General features: G+C 43.4%; 1 long non-coding RNA gene and 1 other non-coding gene across 6 annotated transcripts in view; one reads left to right on the forward strand and one right to left on the reverse strand.

Annotated features, from left to right (window-relative positions):
* LOC140632070 (uncharacterized) overlaps positions 1-27,530 on the reverse strand; it is a 67,928-nt gene that overhangs the window by 32,922 nt on the left and 7,476 nt on the right. For all 5 annotated transcript variants that reach the window (XR_012029580.1, XR_012029582.1, XR_012029583.1 and 2 more), the window contains exon 2: positions 18,657-19,437. This is a non-coding gene — a long non-coding RNA (uncharacterized lncRNA). The remainder of the gene's footprint in view (positions 1-18,656; positions 19,438-27,530) is intronic.
* Positions 11,199-11,305, forward strand: LOC140632850 (U6 spliceosomal RNA). Its single transcript, XR_012030517.1, has one exon. It is a non-coding gene; the product is annotated as a U6 spliceosomal RNA (small nuclear RNA).

Here is a 27,530-nt window from a genome sequence, read left to right on the forward strand (position 1 = left end):
GCCTGGTGCCCTCTTTGAGCCTCCCCGTCGACTGACGCAGATGGGGGGGTCCCCCCGCCACTCCCTTAAAGGGGTTTATGAATGGTCAGCTCTAAATCAGGAGCAGGGAGAGAGGTGAAGCCTCGAACAATCCTGAGCTGGAAGGGTCTTTACTGGTCACCTCAGTCCAACCATCTCTTTTAGCGAAAGACCCTGAACCCCAAGAGGTAAAAGGTTTGCCTAAGTTCACACAATTGGTAGGGGACAGTCGGGATCCAGAACCCAGGCCCTTCTCTGCCCTATAACCCAGTCCCCTGCCCACCGCACCACCAGAAACAGGTGGATGAGGCAAGGGAGGGAGAGCAGAGGACATGTATGGCTCTGGAACTAGAGCAACCAGGACACACTAGCAGCAAAAGTGCCCGAAAACGGAATATAAATAATAGTGAAAGGGAATAAAGGGGAAAGGAGAAAAATGAGTGGGAAATATCAGAAAGGGAGACAGAACATGGAAGACTCCTAATTTTGGGAACTGAACTAGGGGTGGTGGAAGGGGAGGACGGTGGGGGGTGGGGGTGACTGGGTGGCGGGCACTGAGGGGGGCACTTAACGGGATGAGCACTGGGTGTTATTCTGTACGTTGGCAAATTGAACACCAATAAAAAATAAATTTATTATTAAAAAAATAAGAAGGAAAAACATTGCCAGAATGCTTGGTATTCAAATGGGAAATAAAATGCGTGTGAAATCAAAAAAAAAAAAAGTGCTCGAAAATGCCCTGCACACATCTAGTGTTACACCAGCGGCGAGATGTGGGCAGCGTGGCGGGGAGAAGCTTCGGTGCCTCCAATGGAAGAGGCAGGGCTGCACCCCAGAAACCGTGGGCTCGCGGGACTCCAGAGCTCAGAAAGCTTCTTGTTTCCAAACGTGCGATGACAACCAAGGAAAGGGGACAGAGGAGCTAATCCTCCAGAGACGGGGCACGGGGGCCAAATGCATTAAGGTGGTCTGTGGGTTACAGGGTCCTGATTCAAAGACTCTGAGAGCAAAGGTGGCTGGGGACCGGGGAGGGGGGGCCTCCTCCCACAGCCAGAGCTCCGCAGATCCCTGTGGAGGTGGGGGGGGCATGTGGGGGGGGGTGAGAGGATGACCCCCCTAGCACCTGATTTCATGGTGGTGTTCCCAGAAGAGGAGCTTTGTGGGGACTGGCCCCTCACTTGACACCGCCTGGGAGGGCTGCTTTCTTACCCCATTATTGCCGCAGAGGCTGAGGAGGCCGACCTAGGCCACAAGCTCCTGCAGCTCAGCTGAGGGGGGGGGCAGGTGCTCCGCGGGCTCCCCGCAGCCCCGCAGCCCCCACCCCCCTCCACCCCCCCCACCCCCCCCACCCCAGGGCTCTGACTTCTGAGCTGCCCCTCGGGCCGCCTAAGCTTTCCAGCTGGAACTGTTTCTCACCGATACCCACACAAAATAATAAATTCTGGCAATAATCTTTTTTTTCTTCTGTTGATTAGAGAGCTACTACGTGTAGCCAAACTGCGGTGTTTTAGGCTTCTTATAGGACAGAGAACTGGCACACCGGTGCGGCGTGTAAGGGCCTGCTGTTCCCTTCCTGCGCGTGTCTAACTTCCCACGATGCACTGAGGGGCTGCGCCTGACCCTCAATCCAGGGAGAGGCCGCCTCCTTATCTTAACTGATCCCCCAGGACCCCGACACTTCCTAGCCCGGTGCCAGGCTGGTCACCAAGGGGACACCCCTGGTCACATCTGATCTCTGCCGTCAGTGAATTCGGTCTCCCGGAGGGGCTGAGGGCCAAGGATGGTGAGACGTGGTGCGTGGTCCAGCGGGAGGCCTCGATGCCAAGAGCCTGGCCCTTGGGAGCAGGACGGCGAGGGGCTCAGCCACGCACGGAGGTCTGCGCGGCGCCAGCAGGCTGGGCGGGCTCGCGGGACGGGGGGGCCAGCGGGCTCCCTGCGGGTGCGTTGTAGGAAGAGCAGCCTTCGGGCCCGTGCAAGGGCTGGGGCTGCAGGGGGAAGGGCCAGGAGGAGGGCGCCGCGTGCAAGGGCGGGGGCTGCAGGGGGAAGGCCCAGGAGGAGGGCGCCGCGTGCAAGGGGCGGGGGGCTGCAGGGGGAAGGGCCAGGAGGAGGGCGCCGCGTGCAAGGGCGGGGGCTGCAGGGGGAAGGCCCAGGAGGAGGGCGGCCCGTTCCGAGAGGACGCGCAGCCCCCGCAGGAGGCGCGACGGGCGCTAGACCAAGGCAGGGCCCGGGGCGGGAGCGGGAGGGGATGCGCACCTCCCGCGGGGCTCGGGTAGGCTGCAGGCTCCTGCGCCGTGAAGACAGCCCGGGCTGTGGCCCTGCGCCTCCCCGAGCAGCCACGCAGACGGGGGGTGCGGATCAGGTCCCCCGCGGCGTCCAGGAGAGGCGAGTCAGAGCGGGCTCTGGGGCACGTGGCCGCGTCCCGGGAAAGCAGGTGCCTCACCGCAGCCGCGGCCGCTCGGCCCGCGCCACCCCTCCCGGGCGCTCCCCGGCTGCCGCGTCGCCCTGCGCAGTCCCCGCCGCCCCGGGCCCGCCTCCCCCAGCTCCGCCTCCGCTGCCATGACAAGATGCCGCCACAAGGTGTCGCTACAGAGCGGCAATCCCGCCAGGTTGGCCGGTTGCCTGGGCGCGGGGGTGCCTTCCCGGGCGGGGCGGGAGCGGGGGGGTCCTACCCTGGAGCTCCAGCCCCGAGGCTGGGCTTCTTCTGTGGTTCCCGCCTCGTGCTGACCTGTTGTTCCTCTAATCACGCTGGGTGCGGAGGACTCTGAATCCAACAGGGCTTCTGGAACGTTAGGGGTGCAGCACCACCAACCCAGGCGCACCCCCTCCACGCACACCTTTCCGTTCCGGTGACTCTTTCCTACCAGAGTGCCATGGGCAGGGCCGTGCCAGCTGAGCTCCCCAGGTCCCCTTCACCTGCTGATTCAGGAGGGAATGAACTGGTGGTCCCAGTGCCTTTACACACACCAGACCCCTTGGGCAACTTGTGCAAACTGGCTCACCCCCTCCGAGACCCAGCACTAAATGAGAGCAGCAGCATTTTCTACATACCCCGCCCCAAGTCTGTTACCGATGCATAGCTAGCAGGGCCCCCGCTGACTGCTGTCTGAGCAAAAGCCTACTCCAGAATACACAGTTCTGTTGACACCTAGAAATGCTAGAAGCTTCTTTCTCTATGTCTGACAAGGCTATTATTACCTGCTTTATGGCCATTGGGAGCCCTCTTGTATACCAAGTGAGAGCTTCCTGCAACAGACATTAGGGCCGGCCAAGGGGCCACCAGCCTTACAGAGTGTCATGAAAGTGTCTTTGTGGACTTACTGCAGAAGGTTGACGAAGGCGGCTTTCTGTCCCAGGCAGAGAGAATCAGAAAGAAACACAAACCTCTTCATAAAACAGGGTCCCATACCAAACCGCAGCAAGAAGAGGAGAATGCTGCAGAAAATCACATGTACCTGGAAGTGGGACCATGATTAGTGCACCCAGATTTAGCAAATAAATGGACAAGATATTCAGCTAAATTAAATTTGGATTTCAGACTGTAAAAACAGGGGTAGTTTTTTTAGAATAAGCATATCCCTTGCAATATCTGGGACATACAGTCAATAACCATACAGTTACTGGTTATTTATCTGAAATACAAATTTAACTAAGCATCCTGTAGCTTATCCGTCAACCCTAGTTCTGAAGCAAAACCACGATCAGGAGCAAACCCACCTTTCCTAAGCAGGCAAAGATCAAAGGCATTTTAAGAGGTCAAGAGTTAAAATTCACTTGTTTACTAAACACAGACTTAGATGGTCTTTTATTTTTAAGCAGTGGTCCGTAAGTCTGACTTTGCACTGGAACTTGCTGAGGAATTACAAACACAGATCTATAGATGCCCATTGGTGTTCCTGGGGATTCATATTAAACTGTTTCAAAGGCGTTCTAATATGCAACAGAGGGGTTAAGGACCACTGTCTTATTTATTTATTATTTTTTAAAGAATTTATTTATTTATTTATGAGAGACAGAGAGAGAGGCAGAGACACAGACGGACGGAGAAGCAGGCTCCTCCCAGGGAGCCCCATACGAGACTTGATCCTGGAACTCGGGGATCATGCCCTGAGCCAAAGGCAGATGCTCAACCACTGAGCCACCCGCTGTCTGAGAGCAAAAAGTTGTCTGTACCTGCCTATTCAGCAGAAAACTTTTCTCAAGTGGTCAAGGAGGTAAGAGTGATGCACTTTCTCTGCACCACTTACTCATAACTCACGGTGAGTTTACAGTGACAACAGCTCTCAGTGTGCTGAGGAGAAACTGGCAAAAGATGGATTAGCTGTGGGTAATTCTTGTTGCTATCAAAATAACATTTCTAGTCATCCTGTCCAAGTAATTCTATGCTAGAGAATAAACCTAAGGGAAATACTCAAAAGTCAAGAAAAATATTTATATGAGGAGATGCTAATCATACTATTAAAATGAGGATAATGATAATTTTTATAAAACTCCAAAAGTAGGAAATGGCTAAATTAATTTTGATATACTCATGTTAGGATATGACAAAGCCAGTAAAACCATTTTTCCCCACAGAATATTATTAGTGAAAATACTGGCAATATGATTTTAAGAAACAGAAGCAGGATATTGAAATGTAAATGCATTAGAATTCATATACTAATTCTATTTAAAAGGGAAAAAGAAGAGTGAAATGAAACACATCCTCACAGTAAAAGGTATTTATATCTGGTGGTACTCCAAGGGCAGATATTTCTTCATTTTTATTTTTCTGCTTGAGCTTTCAAAATTCAATGCAATGAGCAGGTTTAACGTTTATAACTAGGGAAGTCAGGGACACCTGGGGGCCCAGCGGTTGAATGTCTGCCTTTGCCCCAGGGCATGATCCTGGAGTCCTGGATCGAATTCCACATGGGTCTCCCTGCATGGAGCCTGCTTCTCTCTCTGCCTATGTCTCTGCCTGTCTCTCTGTGTCTCTCATGAATAAATAAATAAATCTGAAAAAAAGCAAAAACACCCCAAAAAACTAGGGAAGTCAGCGTTTCTTTGATTAAATAAAAATATTTATTTTAAATGTCAAGTGTTAAAACTTAATCCTCCTAATAGCAGACTAAGTGATTCAGACCAAACTCTTAGCAATATAGCTAAAAAGGTGAACAAAATATTTTTAAAATCTTTTTAAAAGCATTACAGAGCTCAAAAGATAATTGAAAAAAAAAAAAAAAATGACCTGGCTAAAATCCCAGAAAGGCCTGGAAACTGGAGAGGCTAATGAGATACTTTGGACTCTACCACCTGAAGCAAAGCTGCAATTTGGGACTTTTGGTGGCCTTGAGGGGCCATGGGAGGAAATGTCAGAGTCCAGAGTTCTCAAAGTACAGGGCCAAATAAAAAAAAAACTTCTGGCTTTGGGCTGTGGCCTCCCAAAGCCATACACCATAGGTAAGAGTCAGCAAAAATAAACTAGCCCTCACACAGATGAAAATCTATCTTCAGATTATTTGGGTTTCTGAGAAAGTAACAAAGCCTGAACTTGGGATGAAGAGACCCTGGATTGGTCATGCTCTTAGACCCCTGGCTAAAGCAATAGAAAACCCACTCTCAGAAGAAGATGAGAACACGTCCTAGGCAATAGTTTTCCCACCACAATGCCTAACATACAGTCAGAGATAATCAGGCATATGTGACGATAATACTATGAGGCCTGTAGGGATTTAAAATAATGGAACTGTCAGCAGAGACTATAAAATGTATATGTTTACTATTTAAAATAAGTCAATAAATGAAGTTTTACTAGTTATTTTATCTCAAGGAGATAAACTATTTGGGTAGAAAACTAGAAACTATAAAAAGTGACGAATATGAAAAAAAAAGTGACGAATATGTAAAGGAACAGAGTCATTTTTAAAAGGGCAAATTAGAATAATATGAAAATTAAGAGTAAGATTTTTCCTGCCCTATCTTTTTAAAAAAGATTTTTGAGCAGCCCCGGTGGTGCAGAGGTTTAGCGCCGCCTGCAGCCTAGGGCGTGCTTCTCCCTCTGCCTCTCTCTCTCTCTCTCTCTCTGTCTCTATGAATAAATAAATTTAAAAATCTTTTAAAAAAATTTTTAAAAATGAATGTTTAAAAAAAATATTTCTAAAATTTATGTATGTATGTATGTATTTATTTAAGAGAGAGAGAGAGCACGAGTGGGTAAAGGAGTAGAGGGCAGGGGACAAGTGGACTCCACGTTGAGCATGGAGCCTTATGCAGGGTTCCATCCCACAACCCAGAGATCATGACCTGAGCCAAAATCAGGGGTCAGATGCTCAAGCAACTGAGCCACCCAGGTGCACTTTCCTTTTTATCTTTTTACCAGTTTTACTGAAGTATCATTTATATACAATAAAATCCATTCATTCACTGTATACACTCTGGTGACCTATACTTGTGCAACCACCACTGCAACAGAAAAAAAAAAAATTAACAGCAACAAAAAACAATTAAATGAATGGCTCAATGGTAGATTACAAGGGCTGAAGAGAGAATTCATGAACAAAAATGTAGGTCAGAAGAAACCACGCAGAGAATAGTCAAGACAAGGGGATGAAAAATAAAGCAGGAAATCTAAGTGGTAAGTTTTAAATACCTCTAGTTACGTCTATTATCCTGACTAAAATCATAAAGTTCTGGGATGAGGCCGATTATAACTTACACAAGTAACTATATCGGTTCCCTATTCCTGACTTCTTCTGCCTTCAGAGTCACGCAGTGAGAGCTATGGGTTAGAGCCGCATGAGCAAAGCGTTTTTTGCACTGCAGGAGAGACACCTGGAAGTTAGAAACCTGGCAATGTACATAGGTTACACAATGCCCAGCTAGCACCCTCTCTTCCTAAGAGGATGTTGGGTGGGGGGGAACATTCACTGGAGTCATTTACTGTCCTTTGGAATGTAAACAAATGGTTCCAGGATTCCAAATTTTATCCCCCTCTGAAATGTAAAGGATTATCTAAGAAGTATAACAGGGAAGAATGCAAGAGTCTGGCTCTGAGAGGCGGGGAGCTCAGAGAAGCTACGTTTTGTTAGCCTTTGAATGGGAGCAGATGGCCTCCGTTCTAACACTCTTCACCTCAGGTATCAACCTTTGCTCAGAGAGTCCCAGGTGTGCAGAGACATGGAGACATCCACTGGATCCCTGGATGGCTCAGTGGTTTAATGCCTGCCTTCCACCCAGGGCATGATCCTGGAGACCTGGGATTGAGACCCACGTCAGGCTCCTGCTTGGAGCCTGCTTCTCCCTCTGCCTGTGTCTCTGCCTCTCTCTCTGTTTCTCTCATGAATAAATAAATAAAGTCTTAAAAAAAAAAAAAGAGAGAAAGAAATAGACATAGAGGATACCATGAGAAGGTCTGACCCATATGTTTTTTGGGGGGTATCCCAAAAGCAGAGAGAGAAGGAGGGACAGAGGAATGTGTGAAGAAATGGTCACTGAGAAGTGTCCAGAATGCAAGATGCTGCGAGGGTCTGGATGTGCCCCGCCCCCAACAAATTCATATGTTGTAATCCTAACCCTCAAAAATTGTGATATCAGAATGTGAGGCCTTTGGGAGGTGCCTGATCCAGGAAGATAGAACCTTCCTGAATGGGAGTCATGCCTTTTAAAGAGGCAGAGGGACCCCCCCAGCCCCACCCACCGTGTAATGACTCAGCCAGAAGGCACCAGCTGTCAACCAGGGAGAGGGCCCTGACCCCATCATGTTGGGCCATGATCCTTGGACTTCCAGCCTCTAGGACTAGAAATCTACTCAGTAGGTGGTATTTAGTTATAGCAGCCTACGTAGACTAAGACTAAGATACCAGAATGCATGGTTGAGAAGCCAAAGAGATCCCAGGGAGAAAGTTTTAAAAAGAAATCCAGGGCAGCCCGGGGGCTCAGCAGTTTAGCACCTGCCTTCGGCCTGGGGTGGGGGGGTGGGGGTGAGGGGGGTAGGGGGGTGATCCTGGAGACCCAGGATCGAGTCCCACGTCAGGCTCCCTGCATGGAGTCTGCTTCTCCCTCTGCCTGTGTCTCTGACTCTCTCATAAATAAATAAAATCTTTAAAAAAAAAAGAAATCCATGTTTATACATTTTATGGTGAAACTGCAGGAAACCAAGGACAAGGAAAAAACCTAAGAGAAATCTTTAGAGTGTACCAGTTAGGCTGACAGCTGAATTCTCAAAACAAAAACAAAAACAAAAACAAAAAAACAAACCAACAAACACAATGGAACCTGGGAGACAGCAGAATGACCATCTCCATGTGCTGAAAGAAGAGAACTCCCAACATAAAACTCCTTACCCAGGAAAAAAAAAAGTGACCATCAGCATGAACTGAAACTGTAGTCAATGAACAAAACCTGAGAGCATCACCACCATATACCAGTATCGGTCCTTAGTAGAGAGCAGAGGTCACCCCAACATGGGTAAGTCTAAATACCTGGTGGGTAAATTAAAACAATGATTACAGCTACACACACACACACACACACCTTCCCATTTATTTTCCCTTTCTAGTGTTCTTTCCTACTGATGCAGGCTACATCTGGTATCTTTCCCTTTAGCCTGAAGAACTTATGATTTCTTGTCATGAAAGTCTACTAGAGTCAAGTTCTTTCAGCCTTTTTCTGTGGGCAAATGTAATTTATCTTTCATTCTTGAAGTAGGTATTTTGAATGACTTTTTTTTATTTCAGCATTTTTTAATAATAAATTTATTTTTTATTGGTGTTCAATTTGCCAACATATAGAATAACACCCAGTGCTCATCCCGTCAAGTGCCCGCCACCCAGTGCCCGCCACCCAGTCACTCCCACCCCCTGTATTTCAGCATTTTGAAGAAGCCATGCCACTGTGTTCTACATTCTACTGTTTTTGATGAGAAGTTAGCCCTCATTTTTTGTATTGTTTAACTTATGTGCCTTTTTTCTCTGGCTCTGCTTAAGACATTAAAGAGAATTTTGATTTTTGGTATTTTGACTACCTTGTCAAAGGTATGCCTTGGTATGGTTTTCTTTGTATTTATTCTGCTTGGGTTTTCCTGAGTTTCTAAGATCTGTGAATTTTTTTTTTTTTTTTAAGATCTGTGAATTGATACTTTTTGTTATTTCTTGAAAATCTCCAAGCATAATCCCTTCAGATATTCCCTGTGCCCCATTTTCTCTCTTCTCTTTTGTAGGGACTCCAGTATACATGTGTTATGGTGTTTGATATTGTGCTACAGTTCTCTGAAAGTCTGTTGTAATTTTATTTAAATTTTAATTTTTCACAAGACACCTGGGTGGCTCAATGGTTGAGCATCTGCCTTGGGCTCAGGTCATAATCCCAGGGTCCTGGGATCAAGTCCCGCATCAGGCTCCCTGCATGGAGCCTGCTTTTCCCTCTGCCTGTGTCTCTGCCTCTCTCTGTGTCTCTCGTGAATAAATCAGTAAATGAATCTTAAATTTTATTTTTTCTTTCCTATGCATAAGTTTAGATCATTTTTTAAAAGATTTTATTTATTTATTTATCCAGGCGTCCCCTGGATAAATTCTATTAACCTATCTTTAAGTTTTGTTGTTAAATCCTTCAAATGGAATTTTCATATCAGTTCTAGAATTTTCATTTTATTCTTTTTTGAAATTTCAGATTCTCTGTTGCAATTTTGCACATTTTTACTTATTTTGCTCATATTTTCCACTAGACACTTTAACAGAGGTATACTTATCTTAAAATTTTTGTCTGCTAGTTCTGACATCTGGGTCATTTCTGGTTCTGTTTCTACTGGCCATTTTTTCCTCTTGATTATGGGTCACATTTTCCTGCTCTTTTACATGTCTTCTACCTTTAATTATGTGGGGTTCCTTTGGAAAGGACTGATGGGCAGGTGTACCTTAAGGGATCTCTGTCCTTCTTCCATGTCCCTGTTGCTGTTATGTACTCAGTGAAGACTCAGGTAGAAAAAAGTAACAAATGAGTGCAGCTAGGAAATCTCTCTTCACCCTTTACCTTCACCAGGCCAGAGCCATACTTTTGGTGAGGTCTTATAAATGAGGATTTGCAGGTGGGTGCCACTTTGCAGTTCGGTCTTTCGGAATTTTAATACATCATGACAGCTCATGCCAATATCAACTAGTTCAACTAGTGTCTCATGCGACTCCAAAAATCCTGTATCTATAATAGGTTTGCTATTCCAATACCCTTATATGGAAGCAGACTCGCTCTCCTAAAAAGGGCTCTTTACACTCTGGAATTAGGTCATTTTAAATTCTTTGCATCCTCAGCTCTCTCACTAGTTTTTAACAACTATGATTTTGTAGCTTATTGAGCCTACCTTGTTACAGTGAGAGTAGTGGTCTCTTGCAAATTTCTATAGTCCATCTGGAAGTGGAAGTCCAAATGTTTTTCAAAAGGCTTATTAATTGAAAATATAGAAAAGGTGAGAAGAAGCCTCTTACATCTTAGCTAGGAGATTATCCATCTCCTCTCCATATCTGGAACCAAATAACACTAACTGGACTCAAGGAAAACACTTGGATCACATGTTAGGTCTGTATCCTGCTGAGAAAGCCCAGGAAGGCTAGTAATGTATCCAATGCCTACTACAACAGAAGCATCTGCCTTTAAAAGGTCACCTGCTTTAAAATGGGATTTGGAGAAAATGAAGTAAAAGAAGAATTTACTCTAATTTTACCAAATGGGATTCCTGATATCATTTAAAATGCCCTTTATCCTCATTTCAATTTATTTCCACTTCTTAATCCATCTGGTCTAGCACCAAATTCAAAGCCAGTTTCTCTAACATACCTGCTGAGTCTGAAGAGATCCTTTATGCTTGGCAAAGAGTTTATGCAATTTCACATGAGGAAAAATAGAGAAGGGGGCTAACACAAGAGGCCCTTTGCAGCAACAATTCCTCTGAAGCAGGAGAGAGGATATAAGGCAAACAAAGGCAAAAATGAACTATTGGGACTTCATCAGGATATAAAAGCTTTTGCACAGCAAAGCAAAACCAAAAGACAACCGAATGGGAGAAGATATTTGCAAATGACATATCAGATAAAGGGCTAGTATCCAAAATCTATAAAGAACTTCTCAAACTCAACACCCAAAAAACAAATAATCCAATCAAGAAATGGACAGAAGACATGAACAGACATTTCTCCAAAAAAGACATACAAATGGTGCTCGCTTCGTCAGCACATATACTAAAATTGGAACGATACAGAGAAGATTAGCATGGCCCCTGCGCAAGGATGACATGCAAAAGACATACAAATGGCCAACAGACACATGAAAATTGCTTAACACTACCTGTTAAGTTCTCATCAGAGAAATACAATTCAAAACCACAATGAGATACCACCTCACACCAGTCAGAATGGCTAAAATTAACAAGTCAGGAGGGATGCCTGGGAGCTCAGCCATTGAGCATCTGCCTTCATTTCAGGGTGTGATCCCAAAATAGTTGGACCAAGTCCCACATCAGGCTTCTTGCAGGGAGCCTGCTTCTCCCTCTGCCTATGTCTCTGCCTCTCTGTGTGTGGGTCTTTCATGAATAAATAAAATCTTTTTAAAAAATAGTAAGGAAATGACAGATGTTGGCAAGGATGTGGAGAAAAAGGAATCCTTGTATAATGTTGGTGGGAATGCAAGCTGGTGCAACCACTCTGGAAAACAGAATGGAGGGTCCTCAAAAAGTTAAAAATAAGAGCTACCCTATGACCCAGGAATTGCATTACTGGGTATTTACTCCAAATATTATCATCCAAATCCAAATATTTGTATATTTACTCCAAATATAAAAATGCAGCACCCCAGAGTTATAGCAACAATGTCCACAATAGCCAAACTATGGAAAGAGCCCAGATGTCCATCAACAGATAAATGGATAAAGATGTGAGATACACACACACACACACACACACACACACACACACACACACTGGAATACTACTCAGCCATCAAAAAAAATGAAATCTTGGGCAGCCCGGGTGGCTCAGGAGTTTAGGACTGCCTTCAGCCCAGGGCCTGATCCTGGAGACCCGGGATCGAGTCCCATGTCGGGCTCCCTGCATGGAGCCTGCTTCTCCCTCTGCCTGTGTCTTTGCCTCTCTATCTGTGTGTTTCTCATGAATAAATAAATAAAATCTTTTAAAAAATAAATAAAAAATAAATAAACTTCTGTATTAAGAAAGTAGAAAGAAAAGAGCAGCTTAGGGATGCCTGGGTGGCTCAGCGTTTGGGCGTCTGCCTTTGGCTCAGGGCATGATCCCAGAGTCCTGGGATCGGGTCCCATGTCAGGTTCCCAGCATGGAGCCGTTTCTCCCTCTGCCTGTGTTTCTGCCTGTCTCTCATGAATAAATAAAATCTCCCAAAAGAAAAAAAGAGCAGCTTAAACCCAAAATACATGGAAGAGAAACGTGAAGGCAAGAATAGGAAAAATGAAATAGAAAATAGACAAACAGTGGAGAGAGATCAATTAAGCTAAAGGGTGTATTTTTTTTTAATGTAATAGATTTGATAAACCTCTAGAGTTATCAAGGAAAACCACAAATTAGTAATATCAGGAATTAAAGAGGAGACACAATTACAGGTCCTACAAACACTAAAATGATTAAGTAATAATATATGCAAAGGTATGTCAATATAGTCATCAACATAGTGAAATTACCTATTCCTTAAGAGAGTCAAATTACAAAAACTGGCATAAAAAGAGAAATCATTTAAATGATCCTATGTCTATGAAAGAAATTGAATTCATAATAATTTTTTTAAGAAACTCTTTTCACAAAATGCCAGACCAGATGGCTTCACTGGTGAAGTCCATCAGACATTTAAGGAGAAAATAGCACCAGTCTTACACAAAAACTTTCAAAAAAGAGGTGAGAGAATATCATTGTATAATGTCAACATTATCCTGATGAGAAAAAGTCATTATAATGCAATTACAGATGAAGATCTCTCATGACCACAAATCCTTAACAACAAAAAATCAGTAAATTGAACCCAGCAATATTAAAAAGGGTGATACATGCAACATGGTGGGATTTATCCCAGGAATGCATGGTTGCCTTAGCATTTGAAAACTCAATGTTGGGGATCTCTGGGTGGCTCAATGGGTTAGTGCCTGCCTTCAGCCCAGGGCCTGATCCTGGAGTCCGGGGATCCGGGCTCCTTGCATGGAGCCTGCTTCTCCCTCTGCTTCTCTCTCTCCCTGTGTCTCTCATGAATAAATAAATAAAATCTTAAAAAAAGAAAGAAGAAAGAAAGAAAGAAAGAAAGCTCAATGTAATCCACAACAATAATAGCACAATTAAAAGAGACAAGTTATAAGCATCACAAAAGACATAGAAAACAACAACAAAATTAAACAACTGTTTATGATTTAAAAAAAAAAACCTCTCAGCAAAAACACTGAAGTAGAAGAGGACTTTCTCAACCTAATAAAAAGTATCTATAAAAAAAAAAAAAAAAAAAAACCCTAGAGCTTCTGCATCTGAACAGAAAAATAAGCTGAAAGAGGAGAGAGTTGCCTAAAAAAGGAATAGGACATTTCCCAAAAAGGTAGTTCATGTACCAGAAGAAGTAAAAAAATCTCAGGAGCAGAGAGCCACTTATGATGCTAAATGCTCCAGTGAAGAGACAGAGTCTGCAGACAAAAGTACTTGGAAGGATCATAATAGAAGGAGCAAAAAAGAAGCAAGTGGCAATAAATTAATTTCTATTCTTAACCTATCAGACACACAGATATTGAAAAAAGAGCAAGGAGCAGGTGAAATGACTAGAATCTATCCAACCTAAAGCCTCGCTATCTACTCCTCTCGACCTTCCTCTGACTTAGAGAAAACGACGAAGAGCTTTTCAGCCAGACTATAATGACGGTGACAGTGAAAGTCACATTATCTGTAAAAAAAGAGAAAAATTCAGCAAAATGTCTAAGGACCTAAACAATGAAGGATGCAGAAGAGCCTGGACACAACAGCAGTCAAGCAAAGTGGTCCTAGTTGCCGTCCAGGTCAATGTGACGGTCTTTCTAGAAGCCAAGCCCAAAGCCACAATGGCAGTGCCAGCTCAGCAGGAAGTCAGGACAGCAAGAAGAAATACAAGAAACGTTTTTTAAAAATAAATACATAGGAAGCATACAGGCATTGGCACAGAATTGGGGGCGGGGGAAGCCAGAAACACAAAAACAAGAAAAAGAGGCCAAAGAGCAAAGACAAGGAAGAAGAAAGATGACCAAAAAAAGAAATTTGTAGAACTTTGTATAAAAAGAGGGATTCTTTAAATTGACTTGTCATCAAGATGGGGGAACAGGGCTAGCTGAGGACAAAGCACGGCTGATATCTACAAACGACCCCCACCCAGGGTGGGAAACGTGTGACATTCCTCAGGAAGCTTCCAGTTGTCTTAATGTTAATACCTTGCTAGAGGGAAAAACTATCTTTAACATGAAGAAGGCAAGGTCTCCAGGATCTGTAGGTCCTCCTTAGCATATGAAAACCCTTTTGAAATCTCCCTTTTGCTCGACTCCTCCAACTCCACCCTTCACAACCCTGGGGCAGCAGTACTTCTGGCTCGTGGGTCCTGTCCCTGTGCTTTAATAAAACCACCATTTTGCACCAAAAACCTCTCAAGAATTCTTTCTGGGTCGTCGGCTTCGGACCTCACCTATATTCCAAAACTTCATCAATCATATTGAATTTAATGTTACAACGTAAGGAGATTCAAGCCTTGGAAATAATGGAAAACCTGTCTGCACTTAAAATATTACTACTTAATTATTTGATGCTTGCCTCAGAACTTTATAATGCAGACTTTAGTATAGAATTGAGAGTTATGGGATCCCTGGGTGGCGCAGCAGTTTGGCGCCTGCCTTTGGCCCAGGGCACGATCCTGGAGACCCGGGATTGAATCCCACGTCGGGCTCCCGGTGCATGGAGCCTGCTTCTCCCTCTGCCTGTGTCTCTGCCCCCCCCCCCCCTCTCTCTCACTGCGTGCCTATCATAAAAAAAAAAAAAAAAAAAAGAATTGAGAGTTATAACCATGTAACATGAGGGGTTTTGCTAGGGGTGGAGTTGACTGTGAAATTTTCACATCTGAATCTTTCAAATTGCCTGGCAAAAGCTGATACCAGTTCTAAAATATTAGAATGATTTGCTGAATTCGTTACAAACCCCATGGGTCATTTTTAAAATTACAAGTTTTCAGTGAACTTTAAAAACACACACATAGGGCAGCACGGGTGGCTCAGCGGTATAGCGCGGCCTTCAGCCCAGGGCGTGATCCTGGAGACCTGGGATGGAGTCCCACGTCGGGCTCCCTGCGTGAAGCCTGCTTCTCCCTCTGCCTGTGTCTCTGCCTCTCTCACTTCTTGTGTCTCTCATGAAGAAATAAATAAAATCTTTAAAAAATAAAAACACACACATACAAAACACAAAGCTATCATTACACTTAATGATAAAAGGCTAAAAAACCCTTTTTAACCTAACATCGAGAAAAAGGTAAAATTGTCTTATTTCACCATCCTATTCAATGTTGTACTGGAGTGCCATATGACAAAACAAAAAGAAAAGAAAGGTATAGATTAGAAGAAGTAAAACTCTTTTCAGGTATATAATTATGTATGTAGAAAATCCTAGAAAATATACAATGAAATCACTAAAATAAAAAAATTTGCAAAAATTATAAAGTATAAAGTCAATAAATCAATTGTATTCTTAAATATTGACAATCACCTGTCAGAAAATTAAATTTTATTTTATTTTTATTTTTATTTTTTTTAGAAAATTAAATTTTAAAACATGCTATTTATATAATAGCATCACAGGCCAGATAATAATTAGGAAAGAATTTAACAAAATAGGTACACAAGACTTGTTACAAAAAAACATTGTTAAAGAAAGTAAAAAAGACTTAACTAAATAGAGGAATATGCCACACTCATGGGTTGAAAGACTAAGTGTGGTTAAGATGTCAGTTATGTCGAAATTCATCTCTAGATTGAACACAATCCCATTCAAATCCCAGCAGGGGGCAGCCAGGTGGCTCAGCGTTTTTGTTTTGTTTTTAATTTTTCTTTTAAAGACTTTACTTATTTATTCATAGAGACACAGAGAGAGAGAGAGAGGCAGAGACACAGGCAGAGGGAGACGCAGGCTCCATGCAGGGAGACATGGGACTCGATCTTGAGTCTCCAGGATCACGCCCTGGGCTGCAGGCAACTGCCCTGGCTCAGCAGTTGACAGAGATTGTGCAGAGGCTCAATGCCTTGGCCTTGAGCCACTTTGGTGCCTTGGCCACTTTGGTCTCTGAGGCCTTTGGGCAAGGATGGAGATGCTGGGGAAAGAAGCTAAAGGAAGTCCAGAGAACAGACCATTTCATCTACCTGATTATAAAAATCCTTCTCTGCTGTAGCAACTCTTAAGCGACCATTGGGATGCAGATCTTCCCATTCTGAGGCCATTTTTTTTTTTTTCCTGAGGCCATTTAGAGAGGTCTAGCCACACATCTTTTCCTCAGAATGCCCTGTGATCAATTTTTAATTGTGCCCTTTCCAAGTCCCTGACCAGCCAGCCAAACCACTGTGACGAGTACATGGGGGTTCATTGAACACTCTCCGCTTTTGTATGTATTTAAAACTTTGCATAATAAAAAGCCTAAAAAAAAATTCTAATGAAAGCTACTGACAGCCGGCCCTTGTAAATGCACCCAAGAATGTAATCTAAATGTCACCTGGCCATACCAGCCTTTAAAATAGGCTCAAATTTCTCTTTAGGCCCAACTTATAATGACTGTAAGCCCCACCCACCCATCCCCACAACCTAGGAGCACATTCTAGAAGAATGCCATTATTTCACCAAGTCCTCAAAAGGTTCCACATATTGAAACACAAACAAGGCTGAAGCTGATAGCCATCCCTAGGGCCTCCATCCTCTGGCTCTCCTAGTCTAGCTCCCACCTGTCTACATCTGCCACCTGAGAAGCCACTTAAAGAGGCTTAATCATTGTGACGCCTGGGTGGCTCAGCGGTTGAGCGTCTGCCTTCCACTCAGGGCGTGATCCCAGGATCCCAGATGGAGTCCCACATCTCTGCTTCTCCCTCTGCCTGTGTCTCTGCCTCTCTCTCTGGGTCTCTCATGAATAAATAAATAAAATCTTTAAATAAAAAAAAAAAAAGAGGCTTAATCGTTGCTGCTGTTGACAAAAAGAAAGACAAAGAAAGGTGTAGGAGCCATTGCAAGGTAAAGGAGACTAAAATACAAGACAATTAGTGTGACATGTGATCCTGAGTGGGAGTGAGGTGGGGAATGGCTATGAGTCACTATTGAGAAATTACAATGTGGATTGTGCGTTACATGATAGTGTATTCACGTTAAATTGCCAGATTGCGATCATTGCACGGAGGTTCTGTAAGAGAATATCCTCACACTTAGGAAATACACACTGAAGTATCTGAGAGTGAAAAAATAAAACATATACATTGAAGTATTTCCCCCCTAACTCAGCCTCTCAGCCACATGATTTTCTCTTCCAAATGTTATCTCATTTCTGGATATATCTGTTCAGAGTATTTCACACTTTTGCAAGCCAACACATTTTAACAGCTCCCTTATACCAAAAACCAAAAACGGGAGCATTCTCTACATCCTGTTCTGCATTTGGCTGTCTTAACAATATGTCTCGAAGATCATTGCATGACAGGACACGAAGCGCCACCTCATTTTCTCTTACAACCGAGTAGCATCCCACAGAGGGACGTGACATGATATATTTAAGTAGTTTCCTTTTTACAGATATTTGACTTGTTTCCAATCTTTTGTTGTCCTTTATTAAGACGAGCAAAATAGCCACCTTCAAGGGAATCAGGACAATTTGGGAACATAAGCATACAATAAAAGTATAATGTTAATACATCAATACTCTTGTCAGGGATTATATGTTAAATGGCTACTAATGAATGCAAAATTTGAAGTTATTAATCAGGAAAATAGATTTGCGAAAGAATGATTTGTGGTTATGATAAAACGAGGATGTATATGGGAATGTCGGCAGCCCTCGGTCTTAACCATTAAATGGGTCTGAATAAAAGCATTTTAACACAGTGGGATTGTTTTTACAGAACTACATAAATGATAAATAACAATCAGTAGTAGAAGTAGAGCCCCTGATAGTGGTGTTATTCTTGAGTCATTAATCAAAGTATTGACTTGAAAGAGTAGGTTTTTGGGTTCCTTAATGAACGACCCAGAAAAATGCAATGTCTTAAGAGTTAAAACAACAAATAAAGTTGCTTTTCACTTCATTCTGCCAAATAAGTCTATACTGGAAGGGGAGAAAGTTAACTATGAACCAAGGGTCAAGTGCAGGGTCTAAGGGTATCCCTCCCTGAGGGATATATGAGTATATATGTTTTGGGGTTGCGGGATTTTGTTGTTGTTGTTGTTAAATATAAACTCTGTGTCCACCTTTTCTTCAACATTTTCCCTTCGGTTCTTGAATTGCAACAGATAGTAATTTAATTTAAACTAGCCTGAGACAATATCCCCAGAACCCAAGTGCACGGAGTCAACCATCCTGACCTAAATGCCTCTTCCTCCAGGAACCAGAGCCCAGTACCCATCCTTTCCTGGCATACGTACCACTTTCTGTTCCATCACAATGGCCTTTATGGGTTTTTACTCCTCCAACTGGACAGTTCACTGTCTGAGGCTAGGATCCACATCTTACACTTTTGGGCTGTGCAGAGTCTGCCCAAGCTGGGGTCGCGCCAGCCCCCCGCTTCCCAGAGGCGGCCCGGCAGAGATTGGATCGGCAGTGCCTGCTGCCCGGTGCCACAGTGATGGTCACGCAAACCATGCCACCTCCGCCAGCAGCAGGAGCATGGAGGCGCCCACGGAAGCAGCTCGGGCACCTGATTCAGGGCATCGTGCCTGGGTCTGGAGCCGCCGAGCCTCGTCTGCTGGCTTTATTGGTCACAATAGGCTAGGCCATTCCAACCAACCAAGCCTGACAGCTCAGCGGCTGGCGCACCAAGGTTTCTTGGCCAGCCACAGGCAGGCCCCTGCAGGGTGGACAGCTGGCCTGGGCAGCACTCCTCCAGCGTGGCTCCACCGTCTCAGGATCCTCCTCTTTCATAGGAGAGTAGAAGGTGAGGCCCTGGCAGAGAGACTTCAGGCTGGACACCAGCTCCTGCCGGGTTCCGGGCTTGTCTAGGCAGGAAACACCGCTGCCCCTACGCTTGGGGCCAAGAAATGGAATGGGCGGCATCCAGCTGGAATCTACCCTCTCCTTCCGAAATCCATTACCTGGATTTCCATTATCCTGGACCCTCTGGACCCCAGCATCAGGCATTCAGGCAACTGGCCCGGGTCGGTTCTCTGTCTGCACTCGGTGTCCCCGACTGACGTCGAAGTTCAAGGCCTAAGAGAACGAAGAGGTCAGAGAGTGTGCACCTGAGCTCAGGCGCCGGCCCTGCCCCAGCACCCTCTGTGCCCCCGAAGCCCAGATACTAGAGATCCACCTCGCAAAGCTGCCGTGAGTGTTAAGTGAAAGGGGGACAGGGCCTGGATACCGCTGTCTGGCATTCCTCTCCCCCCACGCACTCACCCTCAGAGGCTGCCCACCAGGAGCTGCTCACCAGGACTGGGACGGGCGGAAATCCTGACTGCAGAGCACCCGGACCAAGGAGGTGGCCTTCCAGGAAGGGGAGTTTCTCCCAACAGGATGGCCCTATTCTGCCTGAATGCATGAGAGCTGAGCCCCGCAGGAAGAGCCCTCTGGGGACCCGAGCCTCCCTGCCCCAGTCCAGCCACGCTTCTCCTTTTCCAGTCACACGGCTGGACATTGGTCTGTGGCCAGGCTTCCAGCTCTGGGTGCGGGTGGAGTGGCCAGGCTGTGGGAGCCACCTGTGTGCAGAGAGCAATGCCGCCAGCCAGCACACACCAGGCAGGGTCTCGGCCGGGGCTCAGGGTGCCCAGAGGGAGACCGGCCACTCTGACAGCCCAGATCAGCCCAAAGGTCTTCCTCTTAAGTGGAAAGACACCGGACTCCCTGAGAGGACAGGGAGAGGGCATTTGCTGCACAGCAGCGATGGACAGGCCTGCATTTACTCCCATGTTTGCCATGTGGCTTGCTGAGGCTGTGGAAATCCTTTCCCTAGCTTCTCCACCAACACCTCCTCTACTAAGGCAGAGACTGCCCGGCACAGGAGGGAGTTTCCTTGGCCAGAGCCCCCCAGGCCTGGGCCCCCAGCCTCTGTGCTCCCACAGAGGACCATGCAGCAATGGCCCAATGGTGGGGAAGAATCTTTTCTCGGGGACAAGTATGAAATTCCCGGGGATAAGTCCTCCCCTGGAATGTGGCCTTTCCACCCAAGACCAGCTCCAGGAAATGAGTGTGTTTTCAGACAGAGTCCTCTTCCTCTGGAGAAAGATTTTCCAAATATGAAAGGATGGAGCTTCTTTTTTTGCACAGGTCTTCTGAAAGGGTGACAGCCCAAGTTCTCCCTAAATTAACAGCAGCGTGTGGCAGAAAAAACGGTGCAGAAGGTCTGGGGAAGTAACCGGGGATATGGACCCAGGGACTGGACCCTCTGGACCCCAGCATCAGGCATTCGTTCAATAGGCTGGGCCAAGGGTGCTGGGAGTACCTATCCCCTACGGGCATCAGGATGCTGAAGCCACACCAGGCCAGTGCGGACACTCTGGATCTGCATTTGTCATTTACTAGTCACGGAGCCTTGGACTACATGAACTGTCTGAGCCTCAGTTTGTCAACCAGAGATAAAATGCCTTGCCCAGACTGCTTCCCAGTTTTCCTCTGATGAACTAAGAAGAAAAAGCCCATGTAAACACTTTATAACCCAGAAAGAATTGTTTTAAAGGCAGCATTGTTATCATTGTTGTTGTTAAGGGAAATGCCAGCTCTCCAGGAACCTATAATCCGCTTGTGGAAATAAATTAAAATACGTGAGGCAGTTAAAGTAGCGAACCATGAGAGTCTGCACTTAGCACAAAATAGTGTTATCAAAATTACGTGCAGTAAGTGTTCTGAAAAAGAGACAGGTGTAGAATGAAGCAGACGGAACAAATTTTATGGAAGTGGTGGGGATAAGAACTGAAGTGAGTCCTCGAAAAAGAGAAGGTTGTAGAGAAATTGGCAGAAGAGGAAAGGCTTTAATAGTATGGGTGTGTGTTTAAGCACAAAAGCTCAGCTAGGACATGCATCATGCAAAGCTAGAGACACCCACTCAAGACTATGGAAAATGGGAGATGGGTCTAAGCCAGGGGTTAACAAGCCATTACCCCACAAGACATTTTTTTTTTTTTTTTTGGTGCAAAAACTGTTTCTTAGGATGCAAACTAAGAATGATTTTACATTTTTAAAATGTTACACACCCATCTGAATGGCTAAAATCAAGAATAGTGACAACACCAAGTGCTGGTGGGGATGTAGTGCAATAGGAACTCTCATTCATTGCTGGTGGCAATGCCAAATGGCACAGCCACTTTGGAAGACCCTTTGGTGGTCTCCAACAAAATTAAACATATTCCTACTATATGATCCAGCAATGACACTCCTACCAAAGGAGTTGAAAACTTATGTTCACAAAAAAACCTGCACACAAATATTTACAGCAGCTTTATTCGTAATTGCCAAAGCTTGGAAGCAACCAAGATGTCCTTCAGTTGGTGGTACATCCAACAATGAAATGTTATTTAGTTCTAAAGAGAAATGAGATATTAAACCACCAACAAAACAAAACAAAACAACAACAACAAAAAAAACCACCAACAGACATGGAGGAAGCGTAAATGCGTATCTCTAAGTGAAAGAAGGCAATCTGAAAAGGTTACGTATTATAGGATTCCAACTATGTAGCTTTCTGGGAAAGCCAAAACTATGGAGAATGAAGAGATCAAGGATTACCCAGGGTTAGAGGGGAGAAAAGGATGAATAGGTGAAGCACAGGGGATTTTTTAGGGCAGTGCATGCTCAGTAGGGTACCAGAATGATGCACATAGGTCCTTACACATTTGTCCAAACCCATAGAATGTATGACAGTGACAGTGAGCCCTAATGTAAACTACGGACTTTGGATGAGTATGATGTATCAATGTAGGTTCATCAACTGTTAACAAAGGTACCATCTGGTGGGAGATGTTGATAATGGGGGAGGCTATAACATGCGTGGATATTGGATATACAGATGATACATAGAAAACCTCTGTACTTTCTAGTCCGTTTTGCTGTGAACCTAAAACACTCTAAAAATTAAAGTCACTTTTAAAAATGTTATGAGGGAAAAAATGTTATAAGAAAGAAGAAAGAAGGAGGAATGATACAGACTTTATATATCCCACAAAGTATTTAGTATAGTATAGCCCTATACAAAGAAAGTTTATTGATTCCTGTCCAAAGGACCAACAACTAGACTAGAATGAAAATGAAAATACAATACAACCAAGGCACCTGGGTGGCTCAGTCAGTTAAACATCCGACCCTTGGTTTTGGCTCAGGTCATGATCTCAGGGTCATGGGATCAAGCCTCCAATCAGGCTCCAGGCTGAGCATGAATATGGAGCCTGCTTGAGATTCTCTCTCTCCCTCTGCCTCTGCCCCTCTTCCCACTCATGCTCTCTCTCTCTGTCTTTAAATTAATAAATAAAATATTAAAAGAAAAAACCAACAACATAATCAAATTTGTGTTATGTAGCTAAAGCAGCGCTGATAGGGAAAAAGAGGAAAAGCCTCAGGTCCGTAGTCTGATGTCCCACAATAGGAGGCTAGGGAAAGAACATCCTAAACCAAAAACAAGAAGAACAGAGGAAATAATAATGGCAAGAGCAGAAATAAATGAAATTGAAAACAGAAAAATGAGGTAGAAAAAAAATCAATGAAATCAAAAACTGGCTTTCTGAAAAAACTGAAAAACCTCTAGCAAGACTGGCAAAGAAAACAAGTGACAAGACGCAAATTACCGTATCAGCAACAAAACGGGCTGTCAGTACAGACCCTGCAGCGCCAGGTCCATGAAAGGAGTAAGAGAATACAACCAACAACTCTACACATAAATCTGACAACTTAAATGAAATGGACCAATTCCCTGAAAACTACAAACTACCACAGGTTACCCCATACAGGACAGATAACTTGAACCACTCTACAACTATTAAGGAGATTAACGTCATAATTTTAAAATTCCCCCAAATCTCCAGGCACAGATGGCTTTACCACTGAATCCTATCAGATATGTAAGGAAGATTTGACACCAATCCTACACTGTCTCTTTATAGGTGTGATAATTCATTTTTTCTAGCTTTCTTGAGGTATAATTTACAAAACATTGTAAAAACAGGAGGTATACGATGTGATGATTTGGTAGATGTATACCTTGTGGAATGACTGCTACAATCAATTTAATTAACATATTACCTCACACTGGTACCAGTTTGGTGTGTGAGATGAGAACACTTAAGATTCACTCTTCTGGCAAATTTCAAATACAGTACCATATTACTATGGTCACTGTGCTATGTATTAAATCTCCAGAAGTTACTCATTTTTTTTTTGTTTTTGTTTCATTTTTTTAAAAGAGCCAATTGGCTTTATTAAGGGATTTATGAATTGGGCAACATTCTACCTAGCAAATAGAGGGGACCTCTGAAGAGTTGGAAGGTTTCAATAGGAAGGAGGGTGTGGCAAAAAAAAAAAATGTTGTAAGGAAAAAAAAGAAAGGACTGTTCCAGGGAAGGTGACTTTCCCTTCGTTGGGGGGTGGGGGCAGGGAGCAAGGGGCAGGGAGCAAGGGGGTCTTATAATGCAGATTATTTTTTCTTCTTCTTTGGGGAAATAGAGAGGGTCTAGGTGACCGATTACCTCATTGGTGCTTACCAGAAAATTCCTGACTGACCAGTTAAGACTACTTTTCTGGGGGATGTTGAAACCATAATTAGGTTAGGTATCAGCCCCAGTTGGGAAACTTGGCCAAAGTGACATCATTTTGGGCCTGTGGCTTTCTACCAATTCCTCTGTTTTGATCAGACTGTTTAACTGAGAGAAGTGATCCAAATGTGAGGCATTAGCGCCACTCTCAGCTCCTGCTCTGAAGTTTTCTAGAGTTGCTGTTTGTGTGGTATCTGTAGGTCAGAGGGGTTTTGTTTAAACTCTGTGATATTCACAGCTCACAGCTTTAGGTTCACATTCTGCAAGACAGTCGCAGGTTCTTTTGCAGAACTTATTCTATAACTTCAAAGTTGATACCCTTTGACCAACACCTCCCCATTTCCCCCAACCCCTGGTCCCTGACCATCACCATTCTACTCTGCTGCTATGAGTTCTACTCTTAGATTTCACATATAAGTGAGATCATGCAGTGTTTATATTTTTGTGTCTGGATTATTTCACTTTTCATGTCCTCCAGATTCATCTATGTTGCCACAAATGGGAGAATTTCTCCTTTCTTATGGCTGAATAATATTTCAGTGTGTGTGTGTTTGTCTATGTGTGTGTGCACACATCACATCTTCTTTACCCATTCACCCATTGGTGGTCACAGGATGCTTCCATATCTCAGCAGTTGTGAATAATGCTGCAGTGAACAAGGAAATACAGATACCTCTGAGATCCAATTCATTTTATAAAGCCAATACAAGACAATTACATTATAAAATAAGACAATTACATTACAAGAAATAAAAACAAAAAACAAAAAAATGGCAAAGCACTAAAGATCAGTATCCCTCAAAAACCCATAACAAAATATTAGCAAAGACAATTCAGTTAATATATTAAAAAGTATTATACAACAGGATCAAGTAGAGTTTATTTCTGGGATACAAAACTGGTTCAAATTCTAAAAATCAATGTATTCTATCATATTGACAGGCTAAAGAAGAAAAATCACATGATCCTATCAACTGATGCAGAAAAAGCACTTGGCAAAATTCAATGCTCATTCATAAATAATCTTAGAATACTAAAAATAGGGAAAAAAACCTCTTCAACCTAATAAAGAACATTTCCAGGGAATACTTCCAAACCCATTTTATGAGGCCAGCATTATTCTCATACCAAAACTGGATGACACTATAAGAAAATTATAGGCCAGTATCGCCAATGGCTATAGATGCAAAAAACCCTCAACAAAAGACTAGCAAATAGAATTCACCAGCACGCTAAAAGTATGAAACATCATGATCAAACGGGATTTATCCCTGAGACACAGGATAGTGCATCATATGCAAATTAAGAAATGTGACACACCACATTAACAGAATGAAGGATAAAAATCATATGATCTCTCAATAGATGTAGAGAAAGAAGTTGACAAAATTCAAGATCATTTCATGATTAAAAAAAAATAACTCTCAATAAATTAGGTGTAGAAGGAAAGTATTTCAACAGAATAAAGGTTATTTATGAGAAGCCAATAGCTAACATCATACTCCACTGTGAAAAGCTTTCAGATTTAAGATCAGAAACAACACAAGGATGCTCATTCTCCTTTTTTTTTTTTTTTAAGATTTTATTTATTTATTCATGAGAGACACAGAAAGAGAGAGAGGCAGAGACACAGGCAGAGGGAGAAGCAGGCTCCATGCAGGGAGCCCGACGTGGGACTCGATCCCAGGACTACAGGATCACACCCTGGGCCTAAGGCAGGCACCAAACTTCTGAGCCACCAGGCGTCCCGTGGGATGCTCATTCTCACCACTGTATTCAACATAGTGCTTGAACTCATAGCCAGAGCAATTAGGAAAGAAATAAAAGGCCTCTAAATTAGTAAGGAAGAAGTAAAATGGTACCTGTTTGCCCGCAATACAAACGTATCCCTAAAGATTATATTTTAAAAATTGTTAGAATAAATCTAGTAAAATTACAGAATATAAAATCAATATAGAAAATTTGTTCGTTGGGGATCCCTGGGTGGCTCAGCGGTTTAGCACCTGCCTTTGGCCCAGGGCATGATCCTGGAGTCCGGGATCGAGTTCCACGTCAGGTTCCCTGCGTGGAGTCTGCTTCTCCCTCTGCCTGTGTCTCTGCCTCTCTCTCCCTCTATCTGTGTCTCTCATGAATAAATAAATAATCTTTTTAAAAAATTGTTCACATTTCTATACACTAAGAATGAACTACTGGAGAAAAAACTATGTAAACATTCCCATTTATAAGAGCATCAAAAATAATAAAATAGGAATAAATTTAACCAAGAGGGTAAAAGACCTATGCTATAACACCTATGAAAACTATAAGACATTGATGGAAGAAATCAAGGAAGACACAATTTTTTTTTAAAAAGGAAGACACAAATAAATGGAAAGATATCCCACTTTCACGGACTGAAAGAATTAATATTGTTAAAATATGCATACTACCCAAAGCAATCTACAGATTCAGTACAACCCCTATCAAAATTCCACTTGCCTTTTCCACAGAAATAGAAAAAACAATCCTCAAATGTGTCTGGAACCACAAAAGACACCATATAGCCAAAGCAATTTTGAGAAAGAAAAACAAAGCCAGAGGCATCACACTTCCTGACTTCAAACTGTATTATTAAGCTATAGTAAACAAAACAGTATAGTACACTTAGACCTGCAACAGAATAGAGAACCCAGATACAAGCCCAATTGTATATACCATTAACTAATCTTTAAAAAGTGTGCCAAAAATGCACAAGGAAAGAAGAATCTCTTCAACAAATGGTATTGGGAAAATTGGTTATTCACATCAAAAGAAGTAAACTAGATCCTTATCTTACACAATACACAGAAATTAACTTGAAATGGATTAAAGACTTAAATGAAGGATGTGAAACTGTAAAACTCCTAGAACATAGGGAAAAGCTCTTTGGCATTGTCTTGGCAATGATTTTTTGGATATGAAATCAAAAGCAAAGACAACAAAAGCAAAAATTAAAGCAAGTGGGACTACATCAAACTAAAAAGCTTCTCCACAGCAAAGAAAACAATCAATGAAATCAAAAGGCAACCTATGGAGGAGAGAGTCTGCAGATAGTATATCTGATAAAGCATTAATATCCAAAATATATAAAGAATTAAAAAAAAAAAAAAACAAAATATATAAAGAATTCAATAGCAAAAAAATCCCCAAATAATCTCATTTTTAAAAAAGGCAAAGGGGATGCCTGGGTGGCTGAGCGGTTTAGCACCTGCCTTTGGTCAAAGGGCATGATCCTGGAGTTCTGGGATCAAGTCCCACATCGGGCCCCCTCTGTGGGGCCTGCTTCTCCCTCTGCCTGTGTCTCTGCCTCTCTCTCTCTCCCTCCCTCTCTCTCTCTGTCTCTCATGAATAAATAAAATCTTTTTAAGAAAAAATAAATAGGCAGATGATCTGAATAGACATTTTCCCAAACATATACAAATGGCCAACATATAAACAAATGGTGCTCCCAACTTCACTAATCATCACAGAAATACAAATAAAAATCACCAATGAGAGATCACTTCACACCTGCTAGAGTGGCATTTATCAAAATGCCAAGAGATAAGTATT

The sequence above is a fragment of the Canis lupus genome, chromosome 4, assembly GCF_048164855.1.
Source record: "Canis lupus baileyi chromosome 4, mCanLup2.hap1, whole genome shotgun sequence".
Taxonomy (NCBI): Eukaryota; Metazoa; Chordata; class Mammalia; order Carnivora; family Canidae; genus Canis; species Canis lupus.